Source organism: Ranitomeya variabilis, chromosome 1 (genome assembly GCF_051348905.1).
Source record: "Ranitomeya variabilis isolate aRanVar5 chromosome 1, aRanVar5.hap1, whole genome shotgun sequence".
Classification (NCBI taxonomy): Eukaryota; Metazoa; Chordata; class Amphibia; order Anura; family Dendrobatidae; genus Ranitomeya; species Ranitomeya variabilis.
This window is the reverse complement of record NC_135232.1, coordinates 716846230-716863731: the sequence shown is the minus strand read 5'-3', so window position 1 is coordinate 716863731 and position 17502 is coordinate 716846230. Positions and strand designations below refer to the sequence as shown.

Sequence of the window (17502 nt, the reverse complement as noted above, 5' to 3'; positions counted from 1 at the left end):
GGTCATTATTGCGCAGGTATGAGGTTGTGCCTTCCGTTGAGCCTCCCGCTCCGGTGTTGGTTGAGGGTGAATTGGAGTACGTTGTGGAGAAGATCTTGGACTCCCGTATTTCCAGACGGAAACTTCAGTATCTGGTCAAGTGGAAGGGCTATGGTCAGGAGGATAATTCTTGGGTGACAGCCTCTGATGTTCATGCCTCTGATTTGGTCCGTGCCTTTCATAGGGCTCATCCTGATCGCCCTGGTGGTTCTTGTGAGGGTTCGGTGCCCCCTCCTTGAGGGGGGGGTACTGTTGTGAATTTGGTTTTTGGGCTCCCCCGGTGGTCACTGGTGGTACTGGACTTGTGTGCTTCACTTTCTCTGTTCACCTGTTTCCATCAGGATATGGGAGTATCCTATTTAGCCTTGCTTCTCAGTTATTCTAGTGCCGGCCATCAATGTAACCAGAGCCTTTCTGTTGCATGTTCCTGCTTCTAGACTACTATCAGCTAAGTTGGACTCTTAGTCCTAAGTTTGTTTGCATTTTTGTTCCAGTTCACAGTTATGTTATGTTTCTGTAGCTGGAAGCTCTTGTGGGCCGAAATTACCACTCCGGTGTCATGAGTTGACACATGAGTCTTAAAGTAATTTCTGGATGGTATTTTAATAGGGTTTTCAGCTGACCGTGAAGTTCCCTATTGTATCTTCTTGCTATCTAGTAAGCGGACCTCGCTTTGCTGAACCTACCTTCATACTGCGTATGTCTTTTCCTCTGAACTCACCGTCAATATATGTGGGGGGCTTCTGTCTCCTTTTTGGGGGAATTTCCCTAGAGGTAAGCCAGGTCTGTTTTTTCCTCTATTAGGGTTAGTTAGTTCTCCGGCTGGCGCTGGGCGTCTAGGGATAAAACGTAGGTACGTCACCCGGCCACTGTTAGTTGTGTGGAAGGTTTAGCTCACGGTCAGCTCGAGATTCCATCACCCAAGAGCTAGTCTGTTATTTAAATTCTCTGACGTTCCCTTGCCATTGGGAACCATGACAGTCCCTGCTCGGGACGTCTTAATTACCTAGCTGGTACAATATCACAGAGGCTGCGTCTCCTATCCCTTCCTCTAAGCTGCCCCACAATCTACAACTCGCTCAATCTTTCACTTCACTTCACTACTAGATAACAGTCACGGGTAGGGTGGTTGAACGGAGTACAATGACCGGTGGAGGAGGTGTGGTGTACAGAGGACGCACCGGATGCAACGTCTCTCTGTTGCTGGTTCAGTGCGTGGCACAGGATCGCATTCGATCTCACCACTCGACCGGTCACCTCCCGGACCCAAGGAGACCACAGACAAACCAATAACGGCTGAGACACTAGCAAGTGTGACACATACAGTGTATATGATCGCCACTTACCGTGTTCGGAGGGTGATCAGTCCTCGAGGTCAGCCACTACGGGTATCATCCGCAGACATCCAGGCATGGGTCCAGAGGGTCTCGGATCGCTGTCCACGCCCCCCGTTGGGCTGCCAAATTGTCAGGGTCGTAAACGACAATAAACTCTCATTCACCAGTCATTCCAAATTAAACTATAAGCATGTGGTACCGGGTAAGAATGAGTCAGACAGGTAGCTGGTTCAATCTCAGTGCATGCTCGTGGATCCACACACATGTGTGTAACCGTCACAGCAACTGGCTTTATTCTAAAATACACAATACTATATTGAGTGTTAGGGGAAGGCGTGCATTAGGCGGGGTTTAAGCTAGCATTCAGTCTTTCTGATTTGTTCTGACATCTTCTGGTGGATCCTCCTTTTCTTCACATTCCTTAAGTTTCGATTTCGAAGAAATGAATCTTAACCCTTCGGACACTAAACTGAAACGAAACTGAACACTGGCAGCCATCTTTAAATACAATTACATTTGCATTAGCAGGGGAAAACTTATTGTTTCACAGTATAAGATATATAAAAGTACAAAGGTATATAAGAAATATATTTTCACCTTGACACTACCACCATGATTGTATTCATGCCCCCCGATGTAGGCAGCTCCACAATAAAGTCCATTGATATAGACCCCTAAGGGCGGGACGGATCAGGTAATGGTTGTAGAAGACCCGTAGGTGCCACATGAGGAGTCTTGTAACGGGCACATACCTCGCAAGAGAGAACATAGTCCTTGGTATCCTTCAGGCAAGTTGGCCACCAGAAGAATCGGCTCAGGAACTCTTGTATCTTCTGTACCCCCCTGTGACCAGCCAAATTGGAGTCATGTACCAACTTGAGTATCTGCAGATGGACGACCTCAGGGATGTAGATACGTTGATCTCTGAACCACATGCCACCCTTAAAGACAAGATTAATATCCACAGGTGGGTTGGCCAGTAATACATCACTGTCATAGGCCTCCCTGCACTCCTTCCACAAGTCCTGATCGTGGATAACTCCGATGAAATTGGCATCAGATAGAATGGTCTTGGACGGGGCTCCAGGTACGGAATCCGCAGCATGGATTCGGGATAAAGCATCAGCCTTCCCATTACGAAAACCTGGACGGTACGAGATAACAAAGTTAAATTGATTTAAAAATAAGTTCCAACGAGCCTGATGAGGAGAAAGACATCTAGCGGATCTAAGGAAATCTAAATTGCGATTATCAGTTAGCACTATGATCTGTTGTGCAGCTCCTTGCAGATGATGCCTCCATTCTTTGAAAGCCACAATAATTGCCAGCAATTCCTTGTCTCCCACGTCGTAATTCTTCTCTGCTGAGGTTAGTCTACGGGAAAAGAAAGCACAAGGATGTAGCAGACCCTTATCTCCAGTTCTTTGGGAGAGAATAGCGTCCACCTCCACAATGAAAGAAAGTGTTGGATCTGGGTGTATCAACAGTGGTGCTGATGTGAAACAGATCTTAAGCCGATCAAAAGCTTCTTGAGCCTGTGATGACCACTTAAAGGGCTTTTCCTTCTTTGTCAAGGAAGTAATGGGACGGACAATATCAGAAAAATTTCGAATGAAGCGTCTGTAGAAATTTGCAAAACCAATAAAACGTTGGACCTCCTTAACGTTCTTGGGTACCGGCCAGTCAAGGATAGCCTGAATCTTACCAGATTCCATGTTCAGTCCCTGGCGAGATATAATATTACCTAAGAACTGTATCTCAGAATGATGGAACTTGCATTTCTCCGGCTTAATATACAGATGGTTCTCTTTCAGACGTCTTAAAACAGTTTTGACATGTTCTTCATGTTCCTGTAGAGAGTCAGAAAAGATTAGTATATCGTCCAAATAGATCACTACAAACTGGTCCAACAAATCTCTGAAAATGTCATTAGTAAGGTGTTGAAACGTTGCAGGGGCGTTACAAAGCCTGAAGGGCATCACAAGAGATTCAAAGTGTCCATACCGGCATCTGAATGCTGTCTTCCACTCATCCCCTGAAAAGGGTAACGGTTTCGTACGGTTACCTTATTGAGTTCCCGATAGTCAACACAGGGTCTCAGGGTCCCATCCTTCTTCTTTACAAAAAAGATAGGTGCCCCTGCTGGTGACTCAGACTGAGCTAGTTCATCTTTTACAATACTAGACAGACCCCTTTTAAAAATAGGCAATTGTGCATAACTGTCCCAATTGGTATCTACCGCTAATCTCCTGAATTCAGTAGCATACTCAATAACAGAACGTTTTGCCTGGCGTAAAGACAATAAAGCAGATTCAGCGGTTGCACGGCGATTAGGATCATCAAACATTAATTCCATAGCGGCCAAGAAATCATCCAAGTTATTTAACCGTGGGTCACGAGACTCAATCATCGGATTCGCCCAGGCGAGCGCTCGTGCGGTCAGCAGCATTATTACACACAATACTTTGGATCTATCATTAGGAAACCGGTCAGCATGCACATCAAAATATAGCATACATTGATTCACAAAGCCACGAAATTTGTCGCGATCACCATTAAATCTGAATGGGGGCAACTTAGGTGGGCTAGCTGGTGGCGGTTGCCCAGAGGGAAAAGTCGCTTGTGCAGCTATTTGCGTGCTTATGTCCTGAAAAGCCTGTCCATACTGGGACTCTATGCCAGCAAGTTTGGTTTCCTGGGCTGCCATGTGGGTGTTTAAGTCCTGCAAAGTCTGTCCAAACACTTGTTGATTAAGTTCAAAGCTTCCAAACTTCTTTTGCAGACCTTCCACATCTTTCTGCAGTGTTCTAATTATGGAAAACACCTGCTCTAGTCTGCTTTCTGCAGTCATTGTTCCAGCAGTCTCCTTTTTTTTTTTAGGCTAGAGTATCCTGTAATAATTATAGGGGATAACTCAAGAGACTCTTTGCGTGGAACAAGACAACTACAGGACACAGTTTTATAAGTGGTAAAGTCTATATTATCACACAGTGATTCAAACAGGTGCAGAGAGAAACTCAAGTCCACAACCCTTGGTGCAAATATCAAATGCAGCTCAGCAGTCTATAGGAAACTTCAGAGGAAAATGTAATCACGCAGAAAGTCTATGAAGCACAATTATTCTTGAGGATACTTGACACGAATAAGTCCTTGCTTACTCCAAAACACAGATAGATATGCTTATAAGGCAGTTCAAATAATATCTTAGCTCAACCAGGGAGGTCTGGGTAATAGTCTCAGGTTCTTGCAGAGCAGAAACAGCTTACATGTCCAGCAAATGCAGATGGAAGCAAACACGAGCAGCAGATGAAGGAGGATTACTGGAACTGGTGTATGCAGCAGGAACTCAGAGCAGAGTAGCAGGATAACCCCACAGGTTCACAGGAGCAGGTATATAGCCAGAGAGTCACCAGAGGTCAGGAGCTGGATGCAAGGCAGAATACTCTAGCACAGACTGAAGGCTGGGGTGGAGTTTTATAGCAGGAAGACACAGTGCACATGAGACCAAAGACGCCATCTTGGAAAAGGGCAGTAATGCACAAAAAGGTAATAAAAAATGTTCAGAGTCCTGACACTTTGATGGGAAGACTCCAAATTGCAGCCTGACACTGTATATTTACTCTGAGAAAGAAAGATTACACGAATAGTGTTCAAAGAAAAATAATGTATTCATTGGTAAAATAGCCAGGATCCAGTCAGAAACCAAAGATTAGAATATTGACCTGAGAGGCTGGTCTAGAAATTTGACTTCCAGGTTGACTCTATAAATTGGGCCATTACACATAGAAAGATGTTCACAGATTGAGGGGCAGCCAAGCTGATGTGAGCCATTCTATACTCATCCCCCCTCAGGGAACAGAATGACAGACTGCAAAGTTTAAGCATTTCTGTAAGTTTTTCACTTTTATTTTACCACTGTTTTTGCAAATTAGTATCTCACTTTTATTTCCATATTTTTATATCTTTTATTGTAAGCACTGTACTTTTTCTATTAAAGCTTAAAACTTTAATAAGTTTGAAACTTGAACCTCATATGCTCTAAAGAATCCAAAGCCTTAGAGTGTGTGACCCTGCTGATTGGCAGACAGTAGTAGTAGTATTTCCGGGACTCATATCCCATGTGTTCGATGAGTGGTGGCAGCGTGTATGAGCGGGGTGCGTGGTCTGTGTCAGGGTATGAGTTATGCCCCCATTGCAGCATAGGACAGAGGCTGAATGCTGGACTGAGAGAGAGGAGATAGATTAACCCTTGCAGCCGTAACCCCCATTCACGTGCAGAGAAGCAAGTATGTGACAAATTGGTGGCAGAGCGGTGGGATAGAATTATTTCTATTAGAGCTTTAGTGCATGGTTTAAGCAATTATTCCCTGTACTAAAGAATTGGTATCCTTGCGAGGAGTGCACCAGTTCTACAAGGTACCATTCAGTTCTTACTTGGACATACTTGCAAACAGTTTCCCTTCCCTGTTTTTCTTTTCTATCTTTTATTTGGCAAAGGCTGTTCATTGATATGGCAGTCCTGTACAAGAAACAGAGCAAAGAGGCTCTGATCGACCTCTATGAGCAGAGAGGAATAGAGCCAGCCAACAAATCCAAGGAACTGCTGATATGCACCTTGGTCAAGCAGGACATAGAGCAAAGTACTGGAGCATCTGGGTAAGGAGAGAGTTCACCTCAGAGAGACCCAGCAATGCTAGCTCTTGCATCGGTGATACCTGAAGGAGATGACGGTAATGCCAGTGCTGAGGAGCCTATGGACTCTACTTTACAAATGGACTTACAACAGCTGGGAACAAGTGATCCCAATCTGTGCCTGCAGCTTATTCTACCGTACCGCCAGGCTGCTGCTGCAGAACGCCAGGCTGCTGCAGAACGCCGGGACCGGGCTGAGAGAGAGGCTGCAGAATGCCGGGAGAAGAAAGCTTTCAAGCTTTAGATGGCTCTAATAGAAAGGGGTAACATCCCGCAGCTAACCCCCTCCCAGGACATAAATCCAAGGAAACCACGTGTGGAAAACTTCCCTGTGATGGAGAAGGATACGGACATACAGTAGATACTTTCCTTCAGGGGTTTGAAAAAACCTGCAGGCAATATCATCTACCCCGTGAGCAATGGGCGCAGTATCTAACCACAGGGTTGAGAGGAAAAGCCCTGGAAGATTTTGCGGGCCTCCCACCAGACCTAGATGGGAACTATGAGGCAATAAAAGAGGCCCTGAACAGGAAATACAACCTAACCCCAGAAGTGTATTGGAGAAAGTTCCAGAACCTACGTGGATCAACTGACAGCTATGCGGATGTTGTGAGCACCTTGAGGACCACGTTCCACCAATGAATCAGGGGACATTCTGTTAACAGTTTTGATGACTTAACGGATCTTATGGTCAAGGATCAATTTCTTCACATATGCCCCACGCATGAACCACAATTTGTGTGTAATCGAGAGCCACAAACTGAAGATCAGGCTGCAAAGATTGAAGACTGTTATGTGGCTAACAGGCTGCCTGAGGTGCGGAAGCCATCGGGATTCAGCTGGAAGGGAGGTAAGCCAAACGGGGACCTTTCTCCCTCTGCCGGCCGATCACTAGTGCTGTCCAAGCCCACCTCCTATAGGGTGCCGGGGACTAGACATTCTCTAAGCGATGCACGCCGATGCTTCTCCTGCAACAAAGTGTGACATGTCAGCGCAGTTTGCCCTGATAGGGAGAAACGCCCAACCACAAAGCCGTCCAGGTCCCCACCTTCTGTCTTCTTTGTGGCCGGCTCTGATGCGAGGACTAATGAGAACTGTCAATCTATCACTGTTGGCAATAAAGTCACCATTGGTCTCAGAGACACTGGGGCAGAGGTGACTCTGGTACGCCCAGCAATAGTAAACCCTGCCGATATCATACCAGGAAGGACTATGTCTATAACCGGGATTGGAGGGGTCAGCCCTGCCGTGCCCATGGCCCGTGTGTACCTGGACTGGGGAGCAGGGAAAGGACCGAGAGAAGTGGTCGTATCGGAGGCTATTCCCACGAATGTGCTGCTAGTCACTGACTTGGGGAGGATGGTGTCCCACTATATCCCTCCCTTGCAAGTAAATGCTACAGAGAAGGTGGAAGCAAGTGACCCGCCTGAGATCCCGTGTGAGGAGGGAAAATGTAGCAATGCACAGGACTACACGTATGTGGCAGCTGTGACCCGGAGTCAGACTGCGACTCATACTCAACCCAAGAGATTAGAGGATGAGGCTCAGATAGAACTGCAAGAACAGGAGGACCATACTATGGCCCGGCAGCCTTCTTATATGGCAGACCCAACAAGGTCCCTGATAACCGACACTAAAGAGAAAGCTTCAGACCAGAGACTGGCAGTCACACTAGGCCAGGGCTTACAGCCTGACAGTCAGAGCTTCCAGGAGCCCTGCGGACAGATGTCAGTCTGGAGAAGCTCAGATGTCTTGCAGACCAACACCCTACTGCTTCTAACAAAGTGAGAATATACTGGGACCAGGGCAGACTGTATAAAGATACTCTCCCCACAGATACTACAGAACCTTGGGACTTTGAAAAGCGGCTGGTCGTTCCTTATCCATTTAGGGAACAATTATTGAGAATTGCAAATGAAATCCCTCTGGCTGGACACCTTGGAATACAAAAGACTAAAGCTCGCCTGACACATAACTTCTTTTGGCCCAAGATGGGGACAGATATTGCCAATTACTGTCGATCATGTGTAGTTTGTCAGAGAGTTGGAAGATCGGGGAATATACAGAAAGCCCCAGTGATTCCACTTTGTGATCGATGAGCCTTTCCAACGAGTGGCCATGGATATCATAGGGCCACTCGCAATATCTAGCAGCTCTGGCAAAAAGTTCATCCTCACAGTGGTGGACTATGCTACATGATACCCGGAAGCTGTGGCACTGTCCTTCATCCGAGCAAAGTGGCGGATGCTTTACTGACTGTTTTCTCTCGTGTGGGAGTCCCCAGGGAAATGTTAACCGATCAGGGAACCCAATTCATGTTCAGTCTGAAGGAAAGCCTCTGCGAAAAAATACAAGAACAGCATTTTGCGGCCAACGCCTATCATGCCCAAACCAATGGACTCTGTGAGCATTTTAACGGAACATTAAAACAAATGCTAAAAATGCTGGTGGAGACTGAAGGGAGAGACTGGGAGCGGTATCTCCATCTGTGGTTTGGGCAGAGAGGTTACCCCAGGCGTCTACAGGATTCTCCCCCTTTGAACTGGTTTATGGGAGGAGGGTCAGGGGGCCACTTGATTTGATTAAGGACTGTTGGGAGGGCGACCCCAAAACTACGGAAGTCCCAGTGGTTGAATATGTACTGCAGCTCAGAGAAAGAATGCAAAAACTGAGCAACCTGGCCCATGAAAACGTGACCCAGGCCCAAATCAACCAAAAGGTCTGGTACGACTATAATGCCAGACTGAGGGCCTACGAGGAGCGGCAGGTTTGGGTGTTGATCCCTATGTTACAGAATAAATTACAGGCCGCATGGGAGGGACCATACACTGTACACAAGCGGCTAAATGATGTTAATTATGTGGTGACGCTAGACGAACATGCGAAGCGTTAGAAAGTATTTCACGTAAATATGTTGAAGGCACATCGTGACAGGGAGACCAGTGTCTTACCTGGCTGTAGCATGCCTGGAGATGGGAAGGCTGATCTGTTACTAGATGTGGGGGCTGGGGCTCAGTATATGGAGTCCCTGGAGTAAGCAGGGTTTAACCTTGAGCTATCCCACAGTCAGAGGTCTGAGTTGATGGGTGCTCAGCGAATTCACAGAAGTCTTCACAGGGAAGCCTGGGAGGACACATTAAGTCTACGTTCACATTTGCGGTGTGCGCCGCAGCGTCGTCGCCGCAACGCACAACTCATCTAAAACGCAGTAGCAACGCATGGTATTTCGATGCATGCGTTCAACGCATGCGTCGAAAAACGCTCGTTTTTTGGTAACGCAGTTGCGTTTTGACCAAAAAACGCTGCGTTTTTCGACACATGCGTTTTCCTACAGTGAGTCATTCTTCATCACACAAAAAAAAAAAAAAAAGGGTCTACACACTAGATAAGGACCACCAATGGCTAGAAGAGGGTTGGTGTTATGTAATTGTGTATATATACCCTGGCAGAGATGAATTCCTCCCATTTTGCTGGTATTCATGATGGAGCGTCCCATGGACAGTATCTACATGGATATGGAGATGGAATTTGCCTTGGCTAATGCCTATGCTGTCGCCTGTTTTCATCAAAGGGAAAGGGAAAAACGGAGATGCAGTCGTCGCCGCTTTTGGATACACCCTATCGTGGAAGTCCGGGAGAGCCGTGGAGCCTACCATTGCTTGTTTGGCGAACTGAATGACAACCTGGAGAAATATTTCGAATATACCAGGATGTCTCAGGACAGCTTCCGCTATCTTCTGCGTCGGGTGGAAGGATCCATTAGTAGGCAGGACACGCAGCTCCGGAGAGCTATTTCCGCAGAGGAACTGCTGCTGGTGACTCTACGGTACGTAGCTGTTTAAATGACTGTGATATGTTCTTCCCTTTGTTTATCTTTTTTTATAATTTATTTTGGGTTTGGTATGGTGAATGTACTTTTATAAATTGCAATGTACTTTAATGTAATTTCTTTATTTATCTTTTTGGCAGTTTCCTGGCTACCGGAGAGACCTTGAGATCACTTCATTTTCAGTTCCGGATTGGAGTCTCCACTCTTTCCGGAATTATTGCTGAGACATGCCGCACTTTGTGGGATAATCTCCGGGAGGAATTTTTACCCGTCCCCACAAGTGAAATCTGGGAGGCCAACGCACAGAAATTTGAGCAAGTGTGTTCTTTTCCAAACTGTATTGGCGCAGTGGACGGAAAGCACATTCGGATTACCAAGCCTGCGAAAAGTGGATCCCTTTTCTACAATTACAAAAAATACTTTTCAACTGTGCTCATGGCAATTGCCGGTGCGGACTGCCGTTTTCTCGCAGTGGATATTGGTGCGTTTGGCCGTGCAAATGACTCACGCAGATTTAAAGAGTCGGATATGGGCCAAAAATTATATGGCAACAATTTTAACCCCTTCATGACCCAGCCTATTTTGGCCTTAATGACCTTGCCGTTTTTTGCAATTCTGACCAGTGTCCCTTTATGAGGTAATAACTCGGGAACGCTTCAACGGATTGTAGCGATTCTGAGGTTGTTTTTTCGTGACATATTGGGCTTCATGTTAGTGGTAAATTTAGGTCGATAATTTCTGCGTTTATTTGTGAAAAAAATGGAAATTTGGCGAAAATTTTGAAAATTTTGTAATTTTCACATTTTGAATTTTCATTCTGTTAAACCAGAGAGTTATGTGACACAAAATAGTTAATAAATAACATTTACCACATGTTTACTTTACATCAGCACAATTTTGGAAACAACATTTTTTTTTGCTAGGAAGTTATAAGGGTTAAAATTTGACCAGTGATTTCTCATTTTTACAACAAAATTTACAAAACCATTTTTTTTAGGGACCACCTCACATTTGAAGTCAATTTGAGGGTTCTATATGGCTGAAAATACCCAAAAGTGACACCATTCTAAAAACTGCACCCCTCAAGGTGCTCAAAACCACATTCAAGAAGTTTATTAACCCTTCAGGTGTTTCACAGCAGCAGAAGCAACATGGAAGGAAAAAATGAACATTTAACTTTTTAGTCACAAAAATGATCTTTTAGCAACAATTTTTTTATTTTCCCAAGGGTAAAAGGAGAAACTGGACCACGAACGTTGTTGTCCAATTTGTTCTGAGTACGCTGATACCTCATATGTGGGGGTAAACCACTGTTTGGGCGCACGGCAGAACTCGGAAGGGAAGGAGCGCCATTTGACTTTTTGAATGAAAAATTGGCTCCAATCTTTAGCGGACACCATGTCGCGTTTGGAGAGCCCCCGTGTGCCTAAACATTGGAGCTCCCCCACAAGTGACCCCATTTTGGAAACTAGACCCCCCAAGGAACTTATCTAGAAGCATAGTGAGCACTTTAAACCCCCAGGTGCTTCACAAATTGATCCGTAAAAATGAAAAAGTACTTTTTTTTCACAAAAAAAATATTTTAGCCTCAATTTTTTAATTTTCACATGGGCAACAGGATAAAATGGATCCTAAAATTTGTTGGGCAATTTCTCCTGAGTACACTGATACCTCACATGTGGGGGTAAACCACTGTTTGGGCACATGGTAAGTCTCGGAAGGGAAGGAGCGCAATTTGACTTTTTGAATGAAAAATTATCTCCATCGTTAGCGGACACCATGTCGCGTTTGGAGAGCCCCTGTGTGACTAAACATTGGAGCTTCCCCACAAGTGACCCCATTTTGGAAAGGAGACCCCCCAAGGAACTTATCTAGATGCATAGTGAGCACTTTAAACCCTCAGGTGCTTCACAAATTGATCCGTAAAAATGAAAAAGTACTTTTTTTTCACAAAAAAATTCTTTTAGCCTCAATTTTTTAATTTTCACATGGGCAACAGGATAAAATGGATCCTAAAATTTGTTGGGCAATTTCTCCTGAGTACGCCGATACCTCATATGTGGGGGTAAACCACTGTTTGGGCGCATGGCAAGGCTCGGAAGGGAAGGCGCGCCATTTGACTTTTTGAATGGAAAAGTAGCTCCAATCGTTAGCGGACACCATGTCGCGTTTGGAGAGCCCCTGTGTGCCTAAACATTGGAGCTCCCCCACAAGTGACCCCATTTTGGAAACTAGACCCCCCAAGGAACTTATCTAGATGCATAGTGAGCACTTTAAACCAACAAGTGCTTCACAGAAGTTTATAACGCAGAGCCGTGAAAATAAAAAATAATTTTTCTTTCCTCAAAAATGATTTTTAGCCCAGAATTTTTTATTTTCCCAAGGGTAACAGGAGAAATTGGACCCCAAATGTTGTTGTCCAGTTTGTCCTGAGTACGATGATACCCCATATGTGGGGGTAAACCACTGTTTGGGTGCACGGCAGGGCTTGGAAGGGAAGGCACGCCATTTGGCTTTTTGAATGGAAAATTAGCTCCAATCATTAGCGGACACCATGTCGCGTTTGGAGAGCCCCTGTGTGCCTAAACATTGGAGCTTCCCCATAAGTGACCCCATTTTGGAAACTAGACCTCCCAAGGAACTAATCTAGATGTGTGGTGAGCACTTTGAACCCCCAAGTGCTTCACAGAAGTTTATAACGCAGAGCCATGAAAATAAAAAATATTTTTTCTTTTCTCAAAAAAATTTTTTTAGCCCTGAATTTTTTATTTTTCCAAGGGTAACAGGGGAAATTTGACCCCAATAGTTGTTGTCCAGTTTCTCCTGAGTACGCTGATACCCCATATGTGGGGGTAAACCACTGCTTGGGCACACGTCGGGGTTCAGAAGGGAAGTAGTGACGTTTTGAAATGCAGACTTTGATGGAATGCTCTGCGGGCGTCACGTTGCGTTTGCAGAGCCCCTGATGTGCCTAAACAGTAGAAACCCCCAACAAGTGACCCCATTTTGGAAACTAGACCCCCAAATGAACTTATCTAGATGTGTGGTGAGCACTTTGAACCCCTAAGTGCTTCACAGAAGTTTATAACGCAGAGCCGTGAAAATAATAAATACGTTTTCTTTCCTCAAAAAAAATTTTTTTAGCCCTGATTTTTTTATTTTCCCAAGGGTAACAGGAGAAATTTGACCCCAAGATTTGTTGTCCAGTTTCTCCTGAGTATGCTGATACCCCATATGTGGGGGTAAACCACTGTTTGGGCACATGCCGGGGCTTGGAAGTGAAGTAGTGATGTTTTGAAATGCAGACTTTGATGAAATGCTCTGCGGGCATCACGTTGCGTTTGCAGAGCCCCTGATGTGCCTAAACAGTAGAAACCCCCCACAAGTGACCCCATTTTGGAAACTAAACCCCCAAGGGAACTTATCTAGATGTGTGGTGAGCACTTTGAACCTCTAAGTGCTTCACAGAAGTTTATAACGCAGAGCCGTGAAAATAATAAATACGTTTTCTTTCCTCAAAAAAATTTTTTTAGCCCTGATTTTTTTTATTTTCCCAAGGGTAACAGGAGAAATTTGACCCCAAGAGTTGTTGTCCAGTTTCTCCTGAGTACGGTGATACCCCATATGTGGGGATAAACCACTGTTTGGGCACATGCCGGAGCTCGGAAGTGAAGTAGTGACGTTTTGAAATGCAGACTTTGATGGAATGCTCTGCGGGCATCACGTTGCGTTTGCAGAGCCCCTGATGTGCCTAAACAGTAGAAACTCCCCACAAGTGACCCCATTTTGGAAACTAAACCCCCAAGGGAACTTATCTAGATGTGTGGTTAGCACTTTGAACCCCCAAGTGCTTCACAGAAGTTTATAACGCAGAGCCGTGAAAATAAAAAATCATTTTTCTTTCCTCAAAAATAATTTTTTAGCCCGCAATTTTTTATTTTCCCAAGGGTTACAGGAGAAATTGGACCCCAAAAGTTGTTGATCAGTTTCTCCTGAGTACGCTGGTACCCCATATGTGGGGGTAAAGCACTGTTTGGGCACACGACGGGGCTCGGAAGGGAGAGAGCACCATTTTACTTTTTCAACGCAAGATTGGCTGGAATCAATGGTGGCGCCGTGTCGCGTTTGGAGACCCCCTGATGTGCCTAAAAAGTGGAAACCCCTCAATTCTAACTCCAACACTAACCCCAACACACCCCTAACTCTAATCCCAACCCTAACCACAACCCTAACCCCAACACACCCCTAACCCTAGTCTTACCCCTAATTCCAACCCTAAGGCTATGTGCTCACGTTGCGGATTTGTGTGGATTTTTCTGCAGTTTTTGAAAAATCTGCAGGTAAAATGCACTGCGCTTTACCTGCGGATTTACCGCGGATTTCCAGTGTTTTTTGTGTGGATTTCACTTGCGGATTCCTATTATGGAGCAGGTGTAAAACGCTGCGGAATTGCACAAAGAATTGACATGCTGCGGAAAATACAACGCAGCGTTTCCGCGCTGTATTTTCCGCACCATGGGCACAGCGGATTTGGTTTTCCATAGGTTTACGTGGTACTGTAAACGTGATGGAAAACTGATACGAATCCGCAGCGACCAATCCGCTGCGGATCCGCAGCCAAATCCGCACCGTGTGCACATAGCCTAATTCTAACCCTAATTCTAACCCTAAGTGCAACCCTAGCCCTAAGTGCAACCCTAGCCCTAAGTGCAACCCTAAGTGCAACCCTAGCCCTAAGTGCAACCCTAAGTGCAACCCTAGCCCTAAGTGCAACCCTAAGTGCAACCCTAAGTGCAACCCTAGCCCTAAGTGCAACCCTAAGTGCAACCCTAAGTGCAACCCTAGCCCTAAGTGCAACCCTAAGTGCAACCCTAAGTGCAACCCTAAGTGCAACCCTAGCCCTAAGTGCAACCCTAAGTGCAACCCTAAGTGCAACCCTAAGTGCAACCCTAGCCCTAAGTGCAACCCTAAGTGCAACCCTAAGTGCAATCCTAGCCCTAAGTGTAACCCTAGCCCTAAGTGCAACCCTAAGTGCAACCCTAAGTGCAACCCTAGCCCTAAGTGCAACCCTAAGTGCAATCCTAAGTGCAACCCTAGCCCTAAGTGCAACCCTAAGTGCAATCCTAAGTGCAACCCTAGCCCTAAGTGCAACCCTAAGTGCAACCCTAAGTGCAACCCTAGCCCTAAGTGCAACCCTAAGTGCAACCCTAAGTGCAACCCTAGCCCTAAGTGCAACCCTAGCCCTAAGTGCAACCCTAAGTGCAACCCTAGCCCTAAGTGCAACCCTAAGTGCAACCCTGAGTGCAACCCTAAGTGCAACCCTAAGTGCAACCCTAGCCCTAAGTGCAACCCTAGCCCTAAGTGCAACCCTAAGTGCAACCCTAAGTGCAACCCTAAGTGCAACCCTAAGTGCAACCCTACCCCTAACCCTAACCCTACCCCTAACCCTAACCCTAATGGAAAAACTAAAATAATTATATTTTCTGTATTTTATTATTATCCCTACCTATGGGGGTGATAAAGGGGGTGATTTATTTACTATTTTTTTTATTTTGATCGCTGTGATAGAACTTATCACAGCGACCAAAATGTGCAGGAACGAATCTGCCGGCTGTCAGATTCGGCGGGCGTACTGCTCATGCGCCCGCCATTTTCCAAGATGGCGGCGCCCATGAAGCAGACGGCCAGACACCGGGAGGGACATCGGAGCTAGGTAAGTATGGGGGGGTGGGACCGGAACACGGGGGGGGGATCGGAGGACCTGGGGAGCGGACAGGAGGACCGGGGGAGCCGACAGGAGGGAGGAGGGGAGCGGAACGGACATCGGGGCAAAAAGGACGACTGGGGGGGCGATCGGTGGGCTGGGGTGGGGGCAGATCGGGATCTCCAGCCATGGCAGATGCTATTGCAGCATCGGCCATGGCTGGATTGTAATATTTCACCATTTTCATAGGTGAAATATTACAAATCGCTCTGATTGGCAGTTTCACTTTCAACAGCCAATCAGAGCGATCGTAGCCACGGGGGGGTTAAGCCACCCCCCCTGGGCTGAAGTACCACTCCCCCTCTCCCTGCAGATCGGGTAAAATAGGAGTTAACCCCTTCACCCGATCTGCAGGGACGCGATCATTCTGTGACACAGCATATGCGTCACAGGTCGGGAAGGCACCGACTTTCATGACGCATACGCTGTGTCACAGGTCGGGAAGGGGTTAATTTCCCACTGCCATGACCTCTTCCCCACACCGAAGGCCCTGCGATGCCATTTGTTGTGGTTGGGGATGAGGCATTCCAAATGTCTGCCAACCTATTGAAACCCTACTCCAGTCGGGGCTTGGACCATACAAAAAGGGTTTTCAATTACAGACTGTCCAGGGCCAGAAGGACTGTGGAGTGCGCCTTTGGCATCCTTGTCTCCAAATGGCGTATATTAGGATCCGCCATTAATCTTAAAATTGAAACAGTGGATGAGGTGGTGAAGGCTTGTGTGGTTCTCCACAATTACATTATGCCAAAGAGAGACTGAATGTGGAACTCGATGAACCCATAGCCAACCTATTGCCCGATTACCATGATCATCCTCTGAGGACAAGTGTGGAAATTGCGCAGATGAGGGATCGTTTTGCGGCCTATTTTGTGTCAGATGTTGGCCGTGTGTCATGGCAAGATCAAATGGTGTAGTAAGTTACTGTTGGACTGTATTCTGGTTTTAACTACACCAATAAATACCTCTACTGTGACTATGCTAAAAATGTAATATAATAATAAACTAATTCTCCAGTAAATGTGCAATAAATGTAATCCGTATAGGTTGGTTTGGTTATGTGAAATTTGGCATCTACCTATAGTTCACAATTGTAATGTGCCTTATCATCTTCGCGTCCCCCGGCGTCCGCTTCCTGCACTGACTGAGCGCCGGCCGTAAAGTGAATGCACAGCACAGCGGTGATGTGACCACTCTGCTGTTAGGGCCGTCACTCAGTCAGTGCAGGGAAGCTGACGCCGGGGGACGCGATTGTGAGTATATGTACTGTTTTTTTTTTTACATTTAACACTGGTAACCAGGGTAAACAACGGAAGTGCGGCCCTGCGCTTAGCAACCCGATGTTTAACCTGGTTACCCAGGGACCTCGGCATCGTTGTTCGCTGGAGAGCTGTCACACAGACAGCTCTCCAGCGACCAAATAGCCATGCTGCAGTGATCTGCATCATTGTCTGTTTCGCTGCAGCATTGTTAAGTGTAAAGGTACCTTTACGGTATGTGTCCACGTTCAGGATTGCATCCGGATTTTGTCAGGATTTTTCATCAGTATTTGTAAGCCAAAACCAGGAGTGGAACAATTAGAGGAAAAGTAGAATAGAAACATATGCTCCACTTCTGTATTTATCACCCACTCCTGGTTTTGGCTTACAAATACTGATGTAAAATCATGACCAAATCCTGATGCACTCCTGAGCGTGGACACATACCCTTAGTGTTTGAAAACACCTCATACACTTTAGTGTTTGTAAACACCTCATACAGCAATGAGAGACACCCAAAAAAAGGCAAATTAAAAATTGTAAAAATAGTGTCTGACATTGCATATATGACGTGTTTGAAGC

The 17502-nt window shown here is 46.0% G+C and overlaps 1 pseudogene; it reads left to right on the top strand.

The window, feature by feature from the left end:
• Positions 1-5886: 5886 nt before the first annotated feature.
• On the top strand, positions 5887-7973 carry LOC143798544 (uncharacterized; annotated as a pseudogene).
• The last annotated feature ends 9529 nt before the right edge of the window (positions 7974-17502 follow it).